A 15,393-nucleotide genomic window follows, 5' to 3' on the forward strand; every position below is an offset into this window, starting at 1 on the left:
CTTCTTCTTCTTCTTCTTCTTCTTCTTCTTCTTCTTCTTCTTCTTCTCCTCCTTCTCCTTCTCCTTCTCCTTCTCCTCCTCCTCCTTCTCTTCCTTCTTTTTCTCCTCCTCTTCCTCTTCTCCACCTTCATATTCTCTTCCTCCTCCTCTTCCTCCTTTGCTCACTCCAACACCCTATCCATTTAGTTCACTTTTAGTTCAAACAACAATTTTTATAAGCTTAATAGGTACAAGACACTTAGAGATACAAGGAAAAAACTGAACAGTTTTTGTCATAAAGGAATTTATTTTCTATTGGGAGTTATACCATGGACACAGATACTAATAAATATGATTATTTGAGGCACATGAGATGGGCTTTGAAAAAAGTCATTGGGATAAGGGCTCCTCTGACCGCTCTGAAGCCAATAATTTCTATAAATTGCAAACTTATCCAAGTCAAGGGCCATGCCTAATGTACCCAGCCTTCTTATATCTTACTCTCTTCCCTGCTCCCATATAGTCTTTGATCCAGTGACATTGGTTGCTTGCTATTCCTCAAAAGAAGACACCCCATCTCCAGATTCTGACCAATTGCACTGGCCGTCTGCCATGCCTGGAATGCTCTCCCTCTTCATCTCTGCCTCCTGGTTTCCTTCAAGCCTCAGCCGAAGTCCAACTTTCCCAAGAAGCCTTTCCTTAATATTAGTGGCTTTCTTTAGAAACTATTTTTTGTCTATGTTGTGTTCATACATAATTGCTTGCATGTCATCTTCCCTATTAGACTGAACTCCTTTCAGTCTGGTTTTTTTTAATTTTGTCTTTCTTTGTATCTCTAGCAGTTAACACAGTGCCTAACATATGGTAGGCACAAAATAATTGTTTATTAGCCAACTGACTGATTTCATATCCCCAGTGGACCAGCATGGGGTCCTGTGCATCAAGCAGTCTCAGTAAATATTTGTTGATGATAAAGGAGGATGGATTTGAATGACCCTGTTTTAGGCTTGTTGTAGGAAATATCAGTGGTTTTTTTCTGCACCTTCCTGTATTTGTTAACTTGTCTCCCCTCATCTCCCATTTTTTAGCTCCTCTGGGACCTCACCCAGGGTAAGTACTTAGCCCAAGCTCACTTAGTTTCAGCTCATTGAAGAGTTCACAAGCAGGGAATATTTTGGTCTTATCATCCAACTGGAAAAGGAGCCTTTTGGAATCCTGCAAAACAGGCCAAAGGCATGAGTTATATCTTCACACTTGGAAGATGCTATTTACTTATGGGACAGAGCTATTTGAGGGTAATTGATCCAGTGGGAGTCTTGCCTTATCAGGGATTTGATAACAGTTTCTCATCTGTATCAGCATCAGCATCCCTCTAAACTGACAGTGAGTTCCCTCCTCAGGGCCTTCTTTCTGAGGCTCACAGCTTGAATGCCAGTCAGTCAAAAAGGTAAGCACCTACTATGTGCCAGGCATTGCCATAAATGTTAGTGATAAAAAAAGAAAAACAATAATAACAACAACAAACAAACAAATAAATACCCCAATTAGTCCCTACTTTCAAGAGGGTCACTGTCTAATGGAAAACACAATCTGTGAATGCCTACGCTACAGGATATGGCCAGGATAATGGAGGCCCTTGGTAAAAAGACAGTTCCCATATTCACCAAAATATTTACAGTAGCACTTTTTGTGATAGCAAACTATTGGAAGTAAAGTCGATGCCCATCAACTGGAAAATAGAATGCAAAATAGAATTCTGGTTAAACAAATTGTGATACACAAATGTAGTGGAATATTTCTGTGCTGAAAGAAATGATGGGAATTTGGAATTATAAACAAAAAATTCTAATAGTGTATGCCCTTTGACCCAGCAATACTAGGGCTAGGCTTATACTTACAAGAGGTCATAGAAAGGGAAAAAGTTTTTTACATAAAAAAATATTTATAGCAGCTCTTTTTGGGGGTAGTAAAAAGCTGGTGACTAAGAGGGTGCCTAACAATTGAGAAACAGGTAAGTTGTGGTACATATCAGTAAGATGAGGCAGGTACAGTGAATAGAGTGTTGAACTTGGAATCAGGAAGACTTGAGTTCAAATCTGACCTCCAACACTTCCTAGCTGTGTGACCCTGAGCAAATCACTTAACTTTTTAATTTTATTTTATTTTTTGTCACTTAACTTTCGTGTACCTCAGTTTCCTCATCTGTAAAAATGTGGATAATGGTACTGCCAGGGTTTTGTGGAGATCATATCAGATAATAATTATATGGCACATAGAAAGTGCTATATAAATTATATCTATTATTATTATATATTACACTGTTATTACATTATTATTATTACTACTACATGAGGAAATAGATGCATTCAAAGAGTCATAGAAAGACTTATTTCATATAAGTCTTTCACAGCTGGAATGCCAGTCAGTCAAAAAGGTAAGAACCTACTATGTTCCGGGCATTGCCTTAAGTGTTAGTGATAAAAAGAAAGAAAACCGATAACTGCACTGATGCAAAGTGAAGTCAGCAGAACCAGAGAAATAATTTATATGATAGCATCAAAATAAAAAAATGAACAATTTCAAAGACTTTTATAAACTGATGGAGAATGAAATGAGTAGAACCAAGAGAACAATCTTGACATTGCTAACAATATTGAAACACCAAACAACTTTGAAAGCTGTAAGAACTGTGATGACTACAGTGACCATTCATAATTCCAAAGGACTGATGACATACACTATCCACTAATAGGCTCACAACAGATTTAGAATACAGAATGATCCATATATATTCTTTTGTATAGGCATTGAAGGAATTTGTTTTGCTTGGCTGTACATATTGTTTACAAGAAATTTTGCTTTTTTGCTGTTTTCAACGGGTTGGGGAGTGGGAGGGAGAGAAAATAGAATTCTGTTAATATTTTAAAATAGAGCACGGAGGGGTGCTGCAGATATAAAATGCTGCACTTTCTTTCAGTTGCAGTCACTGTTATTATTATTTTTACCAACTGTTTTACTTTGTTCCAAGAGACCTTTCATGAATCAAGAATAATCTGTAAATATTTGCAAGGAAAAAAATTGATGAAACGGAAAGTGCAAAAATTTTTAAAAACAATAACCCAGGAGGTGGGATTTTAGTTGGTATTTGAAAGAAACCAGAGAAGCAAGGAGAAATATCTTCCTGAGCTTGTACACAATCAGAAGTGGAAAAGGCCAAAATATATCTGTCCATGAATCTCCTCCACAAGGTAAGCAACAAGTCATCATCTGTATTTGGCTTGAAGGCCTTCAATGTGTAGAGGGGAATGGGGTGGAGAGACACCCAGACAGCTCTTACTGTTAAAATTTTTGAAATTGGGGCAGCTAGGTGGCACAGTGAATAGAACAGCAGCCCTGAAATCAGGAAGACCTGAGTTCAAATTTGGTTTCAGACACTTAACACACACACACACACACGTGCGCACACACACACACACACACACACACACATACACATAAAACTAGCCATGTGACCTTAGGCAAGTCACTTAACTCCAATTGCTCTACCTTTCCCCCTCCAAAAAGCGAAAAAAAAAGTTTTTTGACATCAAGCTGAAGTGTGCCTCTCTGAACCTTTCCTTCTGTCTAATTCTTCCCTTTGAGGCCAAGAGTAATGAGTCCAGTCTCTTTTGGAGGTATTTTGTCAATCCTTTAAAGAGACTTCATTTCCAAAGAAGTGGAAACCATTAGATCTGATGATCCCCTGGATAAAATGCCTTGAGAAATTTAATTTTCCTTCACAGGTCATCAGGGAGTACTATGCTACACTAAACCAAAATGTCTAAAAGAGAAGTCAAAGGGTGAGAATTTCTTTTTTTTTAAATTTTTTATATTTTACATTTTATTTTATTGAGAATTTCTTATTGATGACCTTGGAAATAAATGATGCTGGTATGAATTCAGTATCTCTACTATTTTGGCCAGAATTTGATGGTTGAATGGAAAAGGCCCAGGGAAAAGAGTTCTCAGATATAAATATGTGGAGAAAAAAGTTAAATTTTGACTTTTTTCTTTTTGGAGGGGGAGAAGACAGGGCAATTGGGGTTAAGTGACTTGCCCAAGGTCACATTGCTAGTGTCAAGTATCTGAGGCCAGATTTTAACTCATGTCCTACTGACTCCAGGGCCAGCACTCTATACACTGCACTGTCTAGCTGCCCCCATTTTATCCATCCATTCATTCATTTCTTTATTTATTTAGGAGGGAAGAAGGCAAGGCAATTGGGGCTAAGTGACTTGCTCAAGGTCACACAGCTAGGAAGCATCACATGTCTGAGGCCATATTTAAACTCAGGTCCTCCAGACTCCAGGGCCAGTGTTCTATTCACTGTGTAACCTAGCCAAGTGTGACTTCCAGTGAGGAAATTAGACTCCTACACAAGCTGGATTGCAGTAGTGGTCTTCCCATCTGGAACAGGCTCAGAGTCTGTCCTCTAGAGAGAGAAACTGCAACAGAAGTGGGTAGGAGGTAGATGGGGATGCACAGTCAACTCTCTTCCCTCTCAAACACTGGGATTTTGGGGAAGGGAAATATGGAGGACTTTCACTTGGACTGCAGAAATCTGGGCTGATATGAAAAACAGCATCCACATTCAACACAGTTCTGGGCAGCACAGCTTAATATGGACAATGATAAGTGAGTGAGAAGTGTCCACAGGAAGGCAGGTAGGACAGTGAAGATCCTTGAATCCATGTAATATAAGGATGCATAAAGGAATTGGGGATGTTTAGCCTGGAGAAGAGAAGGCTCAGAGGAAGAAAAGGTAACTGTCTTCAATTATTTGAAGGTAGAAGTGAAAAGACTTGTTTTCCTTGACCCCAGTGAGTAGAACTGGGAATAATATTGGGATTGGGAAAGGATATTGTGAAGAGGCTGATTTAGCTTCAATATCAGGGAAAAGAAAACTTCCCACCAATAAAAGCTGTCCAGAAGTGGAGTGGAGATAAGGGGTTCCCACCCCCTGGAGATCTTTCGGCAGAAGCTAGGTGCCCACTTACCAAGTCTATTATGTTGAGGATTTCCTTCTGGCATAGGTTGAATTAGATGGTTGTTGAGGTCCTTTTAAATCTGAAATTTTCTAACTGTGATTATGTAAGGGAGATGAACTTATTAAGAGGGAAATAGAGTTTGTGCTGAGCACCGTGGTGGACATTGGGTTGAGTTGGTTGGTGTGGTAAACTGAATCATTAGAAACCAACAATATGATTGTCCTTGGACCAATAGCCAAGCATCCCTCAATACTCCTACCCACCATTGATGAAATAATCATGTCCTTCCCCATTTAGCAAACATTATCTCATGACCATATCTTATGCTCTCATGTAAACAATAAACATCAGAGACATTATCTGTCATGGACCCATTCATGCAGACATCCTCTGACATTATGGCTCTTTGTTCTCTAGCCTCTTCACTTCATGTCTTCTTTTCCCCTACTAAGACTGCTAGGGACTCAGAATGGTGCCATCTCATATAACACATCTGCCAGGGCTCTGACATCACTTTTCCCCTCAAGTCCTAGAATTACTCCAAGAGATCAGAATGTAGAATTTATCCAGTATGTGATTCATCTTGCTGGGTGGACACAATCTGAATAATCCTGCCTCCACATGTTGCCTTAATTCTCACTCTCTCCCTGATCCTTTATCATGGTTCCCCTGGGTGTGACCTGGTATCTCCAGGGAGTTATACCCAAAGGTCCAAAATTTACTCTTAAAACACCCAGGGATCTTCACCCAACACATCTCCATCTCCATTCCTAAGCTACATTAACTCATCTTCTGACTCTCATCATTTGTCTCAGCATCAACTCAATCACTCAAACCAAATGCTAAATCTCCATCAATTGTACTCAATATAGACTCAAGCAAGCAGAGGTCAGCTTCCTACCATATATATGCCACTGATTACTGACATGAGTGACTGTTGTACATCCAGTCTTGGAGACATAGGAGACCCCAAAGAGACAGGTAGGGAGAGAGAAGAAAAGAAGAGGCAGAGGAAGGAGAGAGAGAGACAGAGAGACAAAGAGAGAGAGACAGAGAGAAACTGGGGTATTAATTATGGATGATAGAAGACATAAGGGTGAGTGGAGCCTTTGAGTATTTGAAAGACTGTCCTGTAGAAGAAGAATTAGCATTATTTTGCCTACTTCCAAGGGCAAATCCAAGAGAAATGGATGGAAGTTGTCCAGAGGCAGATTTAACCTTGGCGCCAGGAAATGCTTCCTACCTAGTAACACTTCTCCAAAGTAGCCTAGGATGCCTTGGAAGGTGGTGGTTTCTCCCTTAGTTTGTGTATGGGGTGCCTTCAAGCAGAGTCTGTCTGACCATTTGTCAGGAATGTTATAGAGAGGATTCTTTTTGTGTATGAGCTGCATCAGATAGTGGGTGAGGTGCCTTCCAACTTCTAAATTCTGTTATTCAGTCAAATATTGAGATTAGGAACTTCAGAAATCAGTAGAATATTAAATACCCACAGTAACCTGGTTCATGTATATTTCCTTTCTTCTGCTCACTTCCATTTGGGTCAATCTTTTGTGCCAGAGACTGCAGAGGAGAAGAAATCAGCCTTGTCCTGCCAGGGGAAATAATGGAAATTTTTCCTAGATAAAGATTGAAACCTTCTAAAGGATTTGAGGTGTCATTTATTTATTTTCTAGCAGGAGAGGAAATCATTCTGATTCCAAAAAAAATAAATAATATAAAGTAATTCCATTTTTACCAGCTTAATAATGACATGTTAACAACCCAACGCGTCAAGAAACATTCTGAACACAGACTATGAAACAGCCAACTCTCCAACACCAGCTGTAATGTACTGGCAAGGTGGAGATTCGCAGTTGAAGCTTCTCATGAATATAAAGACCTTTTGCTCTACAGTTGGGTTTGAAGAAGTGATCCATAAGGAATCTGAAAGCTAGGGAGAGTAATTGTGAACCAGAACATGGCAAAGATAACTCACACGTGAATTGGGATTCACCTTTCTCTGCAACTCAAGCCATGAGGACTTCAGTCTAAGATGGAAAAGGGGCTTGACAGAAAGGCCAGATGAGGCAAACAATAGGTCCTTTTGTTTGATGGGCTTAAGGGAAGGGCAGATGGCTCAGTGGGAGACACCTGAGGAAGTTTGGAGGAGGAGGAGGGTGTAATGAGGATCGTAGATCTAGCCAAGGAGGGAAACTTCTGCCTTGGGCCAATCTCCTTATTTTACAAAGGAGGAAAGTGAAGCCTAGGGGGGCTTAATTGACTTAAGGTCACAGAAATAATAACTATGAGAGATGGGATTTGAACCCAAGTCTTTTGACTCCAGAGGTCCTTCTCTTTACCCTGCTCATAAGATTGTCGCTCAAGAGCTGGAAAGGGATCTCAGAGGCCATCTAGCTCAATCACTCCATCTTACCTATGAGGAAACTCAGGCCAGGGAAATCAAGTGACTTGGAATCATCAGTTGAGAGCTGGAAGCATCTTCAGTAAGCATCTAGTTCAAGACTGTAATTTTACATTTAAAGAAACTGAGGCTAAGGAAGTCAACTGACAAAAGTCACCCGGGTAGTGTTAGAAGAGTGATTCAAAGCTGGATCCTTGACCCCAGATGATTTATGATGGTCCCATACTAACTCCTTCACTCCACTGTAACAAACTACATTCACTCGACCAATTGGGCCAGTCACTGACGATTCAAAATGAAGGCAGCTTGTTGAATACTTTCTTCCGTTTTATATCCCCTCTCCCACCAAAGTGGCTGATGCCTCCAAATCAGGACAGGGAAGGGGAGGGAAGAAGAGCCACCAGGGACCCTCAGGCCTGGTGCTAAGAAGGAGTCCAGGATGGTCTTTCCAGAGGCTGCTCCCAGGACGTGGCCCATCTTCAGACCAAGCTGTCACCAGTTCAATGGTCTCATCCTCTACTTCAGAGCAGTTCAGGAAAGCCAAAGGGGACCATGGGGTTATAGAGGGTGCAGCATCCTGCCTAGGCTTGTCTCATTGTTTTCCCACCTCTGAAATGGTTGGAAAGGAAGAATAATTCTGCGCAAGATTACAGTAAAAAATAATTCACACTCACAAGCTGGAAACAATCTTTCTCAGGGACAGAGAAAAGAGATAGACTATTTTATTTGCTATGGGGCTGTTTGGATTGAGTGGGGATGTAAGGAGGCTAGAGATGGGGAGGACCAATTAGCTAGGGAACTGGAACTTTCTCTCTTGGAAGACCAGCCTAGAATAACAACCATATAAGAAACCTTGACTGAAGTGGGGAGTCTGTGTCTTACCCCCAGACACCCTTTCCATGCCATATGGCATTCATGATTAACACTTTTAGGGGAATAAATAGTAACATGTCTGTCTCATTCATTTTTTCTCCTCTCCCTTCCTGCCTTCTCCTACATCTCTGTCTTTCTCTGTCTCTCTCTTTCTATGTCTGTCTCCTCTCTCTTCCTTCTCTCTCTCCCCCCTTTCTGATCTCTCCTCTCCTATGTCTCTCTCTCCTCCTATGTCTTTCTATTCTCTTCTCTCTCTCTCTTTCTCTCTCTCTCTCTCAGAGTGACATGGTCCTTTCTCTGCTCAAAAGCCTTCTGTAGCTCCCAATTGTCTTTAGGACAAATTTCAAATAGCTCACCTTAACACTTAAAGAATATTACTTTGGAAACTGAACAGATTGGTGTGGGCAAAGAGACTAACCAGAATGCTGTTAGGAAAATCCAGGCGTGGGGTGAGGAGGGCCTGAACGAAAATAATGGGTGTGATAGATGAGTAGACAGATTAATGAAGAGACAGATGGATGAATGGAAGGATAGGTGAACTAACAAAGAAAGAAGGACTTTCCTAGAAAATTCTGGGATGGAGATTGGTGTAAAAGTCAGGGGACGGTGGTCCCCATGTATGATAAATCCTATATCTCTGTAAGAAAACTGAAGGGATGGGCTGAAGCAAGTAGGAATGTCAGTGATTCCTAGATTCCCCACCCCTAGTCTAGAACCTCGTGGTTCTGAGGAAATAAGCCTGGAGGGGAAGCTGGCCCTGGGGTGGACGGAGAAGCACTGACCCCATTTTTGTCTTCTTTTTCCATAGAAGCAAGTAGAACTTTAACTGCTCCTTCCAATGAGCTGTTTCTAAAGGACACCTGGAGCCAGGCTGGTTTTACAGGTCACAGAGGAGACACCACTTTCTAGTGCACCCCACCCATGGAGGAAGTCCTCCGGGGGATGGAGCACCAAGCACAGATAGAGAGGGGCACATCACATGGCAATCCTGACATAGGCCATCAGTCATTCTGTGCAGCCACTGTGCCTGGGAGAGATATTGCATAACTATGAATGAGGGCTTTGAGTCTATGAATTGTAATAGTCACCAGCAACAGTCAAGTGCCAAGTGGACAAATATTTACCAAATGCTCCTCCTTGATGTCAGACAGGGCAGCTGGGTGGCACGGTGGATAGATGTAGTACCTGGAGTCAGGAAGATACCTCTTTGTGACTTCAAATCTGGCCTTACTTACTAGCTGTATGACTTTGGGCAAGTCACTTAACCCTGTTTGTCTCAGTTTCCTCATCTGTAAAATGATCTGGAGAAGGAAATGGAACACTACTCTAGTATCCTTGCCGAGAAAACCCCAAATGGGGACATGAAGAATCAGACATGACTGAAATGAATGAACAACAGCAACAATATATGTCAGTCAATGTGCTAAGGGCTGAGAACACAAAGAAAGGTGGGGGTCAAAGGCCCAGCTCCCAAGGAGTCCACAGACAACATGTAAACAGTCACATACAAACAAAATGTACACAGAATAGAATAAATTGGCGATAATTTCAGGGGAAGGCATTAGCATTAAGGAGGAATTGGGAAAGGCTTCTTGCTGAAGGTAGGACTGTAGCTGAGACTTGAAGGAAGCTAAAGGAGGCAGGAGGTGGAGATGAGAAGAGAAAAAAAATCAGGCTTTGCAGACAGCCCAAGAAAATGCATAGAATTAGGGGATGGAGGGGCCTGTTCTGTGAGCAATGCAGAGAGACTGGTGTCCCTGGGTCAAAGAGTCTGGAGGATAGTAAAGTATAAGAAGACTGGAGGTGTGTGTGTGTGTGTACATGTGTGCACATGTCTGTGTGTGCGTGTGTGTGTGTGTATGCAGGTTATGAAGGACCTTGAATATGCCAAACAAAGGACTTTATAGTTGATCCTGGTGGTAGTAGGAACCCCTGGAGTTCACTGAGTGTGTGTGTGGGGGGGTGAGAATGTGTGACACTGTCAGAACAGTGCTGTAGGAATATCACTTTTGACAACTGGAAGGAGGATGGACTGCAGTGGAGAGAGACTTTTGGCATGGAAATCAACCAGTTTGTTCAGTTATTTTTCAACTGTTTTGGGTTTTCTTGGCAGAGATGTTGAAATGTTTTGCCTTTTCCTTCTTCAACTAGGAAACTGAGGCAAGCAGGGTTAAGTGACTTGCTCAGGGTCATCCAGCTAATAAGTGTCTGAGGCTGGACTTAAGTTCAGGAAGAGAAGCCTTCCTGACTCCCAGCCAGGCATTCTATGCACTGTGCCACCTAGCTGTCCCAGATCAACTAAATAGACTATGACAAAAGTCCAGGCACAGGGTGATGAAGATCTACACCAGGGTGGTAGCCATGACAGAAGAGAGAAGGGGGCATGTGTGAAAGGTCTTCTGAAGGCAGTAATGTCAGGAGTTGGCAACAAATTGCATATGGCCAGTGAGAGAATGAGGTGTAGAGGATGCCATCTAGGTTTACAAGCCTCAGTGCCTGGGAAGAAAGTGGTTCCCTCAAAAATAATGAGTAAGTTAGGAAGAAAAAAAGGTTTTGGGGGAAAGGAAATTGGTTCATTTTAGACATGCTGAATTTCAGGTGTAAATGGGACATCCAGTTTGATATGCCCAGTAGACAACTGGGGATGTGAGACTGAGATCAGCTAATGCAAATCTCCAACAGTTTCAGGAGAGATGCCCAAGGCACTATGAAGTTAAGAGATTTGCTCAGGGTCACACAGTCAGTAAATATCAGAGGCAGGATTTGAATACAGGTCTTCTTGATTCTGAGGTCAGCTCCCTAGCCACTACTCCGCATTGCCTCCCACCTTGAACTAAATTTAATTGTTAATTAATTCCAGCCCCTGACTCCTGACAGGGCAGCACAAAAAACAACCAATCTGGACAAATGTCCTGCCCAGTCCTCTCATTCTCAAGGCTCCATCCAGTGTCAGGATTCTTGAATCTCATGTGACTGCTTCCTCTATACTTGGAATACTCTGTCTCTCCTCATCTCTGACTTTTAGGATTCCCGGCTTCTTTCAAGAAAGCTCAAATCTCACCCTTTTTTTCTGCAGAGGACCTTTCTCACTTTTCCTACTTGTTAACTTGTAAAATTATAAGAATAACAGCTAAAATTTCCATAATGCTCGAAGGTTTGCAAAGTGCTTTATGAATCATATATAATTTATACCCCTGGGAGATAGGTGCTAAAAATAGAGATGCGTTTTACAGATGAGGAAATAGAGGCAGAAAGAGATCAAGTGACTTGCCCAGGGTAACATGGGTACTGTTGATTTATTATCTGAAATAAAAAGAATCTGCGGAACAAATGTTCTGAGCATAATAATTTATATGCGAGTCTAGCAATTGCAACCAAATAAGGTCTACCGATTTCTGGTTAGAGGACAAACTCCAGATTCCCAGAACTCATTTTTATACTAGAAAAAGAGGAATTATGGTAAATAGCAGAAATCTGGAGAAACTTATTTTAAGCATAATTCAGTTGGGCAAGGCAGATCACTTGACTTGTATTTAAGCTAGGTACCCCTGAAGCAAATTGAGCATTTTTGGTACTATTGACAGTGTTTGGGGTGTGGGTGTGTTAGGGGCAGAAGGAGGAGTTTCTAGGGTGTGCCAATGATTAACTTGAGTATTCTATTGGATTTGAACCTACATCTATCATCCTGCTTGTCAAATCTTAGCAATCTTGTACCATAGTCAGACGTTTGTGGCTAGGGATGCTGCTTTTATAATATATGTGAATTAACTACATAATTTCTGCAGTTGCTGGAAAGAGGAACTTACTTCAGGGAGCTAGAGGGAAGAAGAACTCAAACACTTAAACAACAAGAAAAAGGAATTTAGAAAAAGCATTATTGTATTTAGGCTAATGCAGCCACTACTCATTCCTACAAGGGTATATGTGTAATGCTAAATTATCCACTAATAGTATTGCGTGTCTGAAGCTGGATTTCAACTCATCTCTTCCTGACTCCATGTCCTGTGATCTATTCACTGCTTCACCTATCTGCCTGCTACCCTATAAGCATCCTGTATAAGCCTGTTTATAGTCCTCTTGTCTCCTCCACATGAATGGCCACTCCTTGGGGAAAAGGATTATATTTGCCTTTCTTTTCATCTCTAGAACTCAGAACACTGACATTGTTTAGTCATTTTCAGTTGTGTCTGATTCTTCGTCACCTCATTTGGGGCTCTCTTGGCAAAGATTCTAGAGCAGTTTGCTATTTCTTCTCCAGCTCATTTTACAGATGAGGAAACTGAGGTAAACAGAGTCAAGTGATTTGCCCAGGGTCACATTGCCAGTAAGTATCTGAGGCCAGATTTGATGTTTTCTTGGCAAAGACACTGGAATGGTTTGCCATTTCCTTCTCTAGGTCATTTTACAGATGAGGAAACTGAGGTAAACAGGGTGAAGTGACTTGCCTGGGGTCACACAGGTAGCAAGTGTCTAAGACCAGATTTGAACTCAGAATGAGGAGTCTTCCTGATTCCACTTTAACCACTGTGCCACCTAGTTGCCCTATGACCAGGTGACTAGAAGATAGTGCTTAAAAAATGCTGCTTGACTAATTGATTGATTCTCTGGGTTAATCTCTTTGACCATCATGATGTCCATATTATCAGGTGGGAACAATTTATCATAGATCTCTACAAATCCATTCTGTCCAAGTTCCAGGAAGACCTGAGTTAATAGAGAACATTTTCTATTTGCATGTAAAGACATTGTTTTTGTTATTGTTGTTGTTCTGCATTGGAAAATTGTAACCATTCCGAGGTTGGGAGATATGCTGCCACCACTCATATCCAACCCTGCTGATGGCCTATCAGCCCAAAATGACTGGGTGGGAACCAGTCAGCCAGTGAGCATTTATTAAATACCTACTATGTGCCAAGCACAGCAGTGCCTACTTGTGTTTGTGTTAGGGTCCTATTTGAGGATCTCTTCACCCAGTTCCGTCTCCAGATTGGTCCCTGTTTCTTTGCAGACTGTACACTCCTAAAAGGTTGTAAGATCTGGGCGTTCTTGTTCTATGTAGTTGCAGAGGACCCAGGGCAGGGTCAGGCTCCTTGACATACCCAGATGCATACTGGCAGTGGCAATATTCACAGGGGTCCAAGCCTGTAGATGTGGATGCACACCTGATTGCTCCATCATGCTGCAGTGGTTTCACTTGCCATTGAGGACGAGTCCTAATGAATTCATTCATCAATATTTTACCTGCGTATTGTACATGAGGCCATGCGGGGAGGAGAAGAAAGATGGACTCAATAATTTCTTTTTGCTAATCCATTTTGCCAGGTTTTCTTGATGAGGAAACACCTCAGTGCCTGACAGATGGGCTCCTTGCTAGTGCTCTGGGATATGGCTGGGGGAGGCCTTGGTTTAATGTCCTTCAGTCCATTCAGAAGTGGGATTTCTTTTTGTTTTTTAAATTTTCCTTCAGTGTAGGTCATCTGAGTCAATGATCCAGCACCCAGTTCCACCTCCCAGTCCAGTCTTCTTCTCTATTAGAAGAACAAATCAAACAAGTATTTATGGAGTGCCTACTATATGTCAGGTGCTGTCCAAGGAAGGAAGCATTTATTAAGCTTGTACTATGTGCCGGGCACTGTGCTAAGTGCTTTACATTATCATGGCATTTGGTACTCACAACAACCTTGAGAAGGAGGTGCTATCCCCAATTTACAGTAGAGAAACTGAGGCACAGTGGTCAGATGGCTTGCCTCCCCCAGTCCAAAATAATAATAATAGACATTTATATGGTGCCTTAATGTTTGCTTTATAGATATTATCTCATTTTATTCTCACAATAATCCTGGGAAGGATTATTATTGCCCCCATTTTGTAGATGAGGAAACTGAGTCAGAGAGAGATTAAGTGACTTGCCCAGGGCCAAATAGCTAGTCTGTGTCTATGGCCATATCTGAAGCCAAGTCCTTCCTGACTCCAAGTCCAGTGCTCTATGAATTGTGCAACCTTGCTGCCTGTGGAGCACTTAGATATCAGGCACTATGCTAAGTGAAGGGGCTAAAAAGAGAAAAACAAAAAGTCTTTTCCCCCAAAGAACTCAAATGGGAGTAGATGACATATTTAAATCAGAACAGAGAAGATATGGAGAAAAGGTAGCTTTGCAGGGGATGGCACGAGCAACTAGGGACACCAGGAAATGCCTTCTTTCAGAGGTGACCCTTAAGCAAAGTCTTAAAGAAAGTCAGAGATTTCAAGATTAACATGAATATGCCCAATCCAACCTGGCAATCATTTATTCAGAGCTTGGGAAGAAGAACATTCCAGGCACCTGGAACAATCGAGGCAAAGATATGGAGGTGAAAGAATTGAAATGACATGGTCAGAACTGTGCTTTGGATGCTTTGTGGAGGATGAATTTGGAAGGGGAAAGATTTGAGGAGGAGAGACAAAAAGGAGGAGATTTCAATAACCAAACTGTGAGGAGAGGAGAGGAAAAGATTTACAGTGGAGGCAATATCAATAGTCTAGGGGAGAGGTGATGAGACCTGAGTCGGTGGTGCTTGTGTGAGTGATGAGAAGGAAACAGATATAACAGATACTGTGAGGTTAAAGTCAACAAGACTTATTAGGTTAATATGGGTTGAAAGAGGGTGAAGAGATGAGGATGATTCCAGTGCTGAGAACCTGAGTGACTGGTGATGACCTTTAAAATAGGGAAAGTTAAGGAGAGGAGTGAGAGTTTTTGGGTGAGGGGAAAATAATGAGTTCTCTTTTGGATGTATTGAGATTGAAGTGCATATGGGTCATTTGGGGTGCAAATGTCCAATAGACAGCTGTTGCATTGGGCCTGGAGCTCAGAAAAAGATTAAAGCTGGATTTATAGATCTGGGAATCTTCGGTGTTGACATGATGATTGAACCCAGGCAAACTGATTAAGGTTCCCAATCCAATCTAATGAGCCTACTATTAATTGCCTACTATGTTCCAGGCACTGTGTCAGACCCCAGGAATACAAAGTAAGACAAGTAAACTAGTTCCTGCTGTTATGGAACTTACCTTTTCTGGTTGCTCTCCTAACTTTCTTTGATAATTGGGATTATAGGGATTAGGACTGGATTT

General features: G+C 41.7%; 1 protein-coding gene and 1 long non-coding RNA gene across 2 annotated transcripts in view; one reads left to right on the plus strand and one right to left on the minus strand.

Annotated features, from left to right (window-relative positions):
* The window catches only part of LOC138176870 (uncharacterized), a 2,651-nt gene extending 1,696 nt beyond the window's left edge, over window positions 1-955 (plus strand). The window contains exon 2 of the long non-coding RNA XR_011172402.1: window positions 503-955. This is a non-coding gene — a long non-coding RNA (uncharacterized lncRNA). The remainder of the gene's footprint in view (window positions 1-502) is intronic.
* The window catches only part of GALNT9 (polypeptide N-acetylgalactosaminyltransferase 9), a 217,294-nt gene that overhangs the window by 170,958 nt on the left and 30,943 nt on the right, over window positions 1-15,393 (minus strand). The window lies entirely within an intron of this gene.

The sequence above is a fragment of the Petaurus breviceps genome, unplaced genomic scaffold, assembly GCF_028583685.1.
Source record: "Petaurus breviceps papuanus isolate PSGF00001 unplaced genomic scaffold, PetGlider_PUasm1.0 103, whole genome shotgun sequence".
NCBI classification, from domain to species: domain Eukaryota; kingdom Metazoa; phylum Chordata; class Mammalia; order Diprotodontia; family Petauridae; genus Petaurus; species Petaurus breviceps.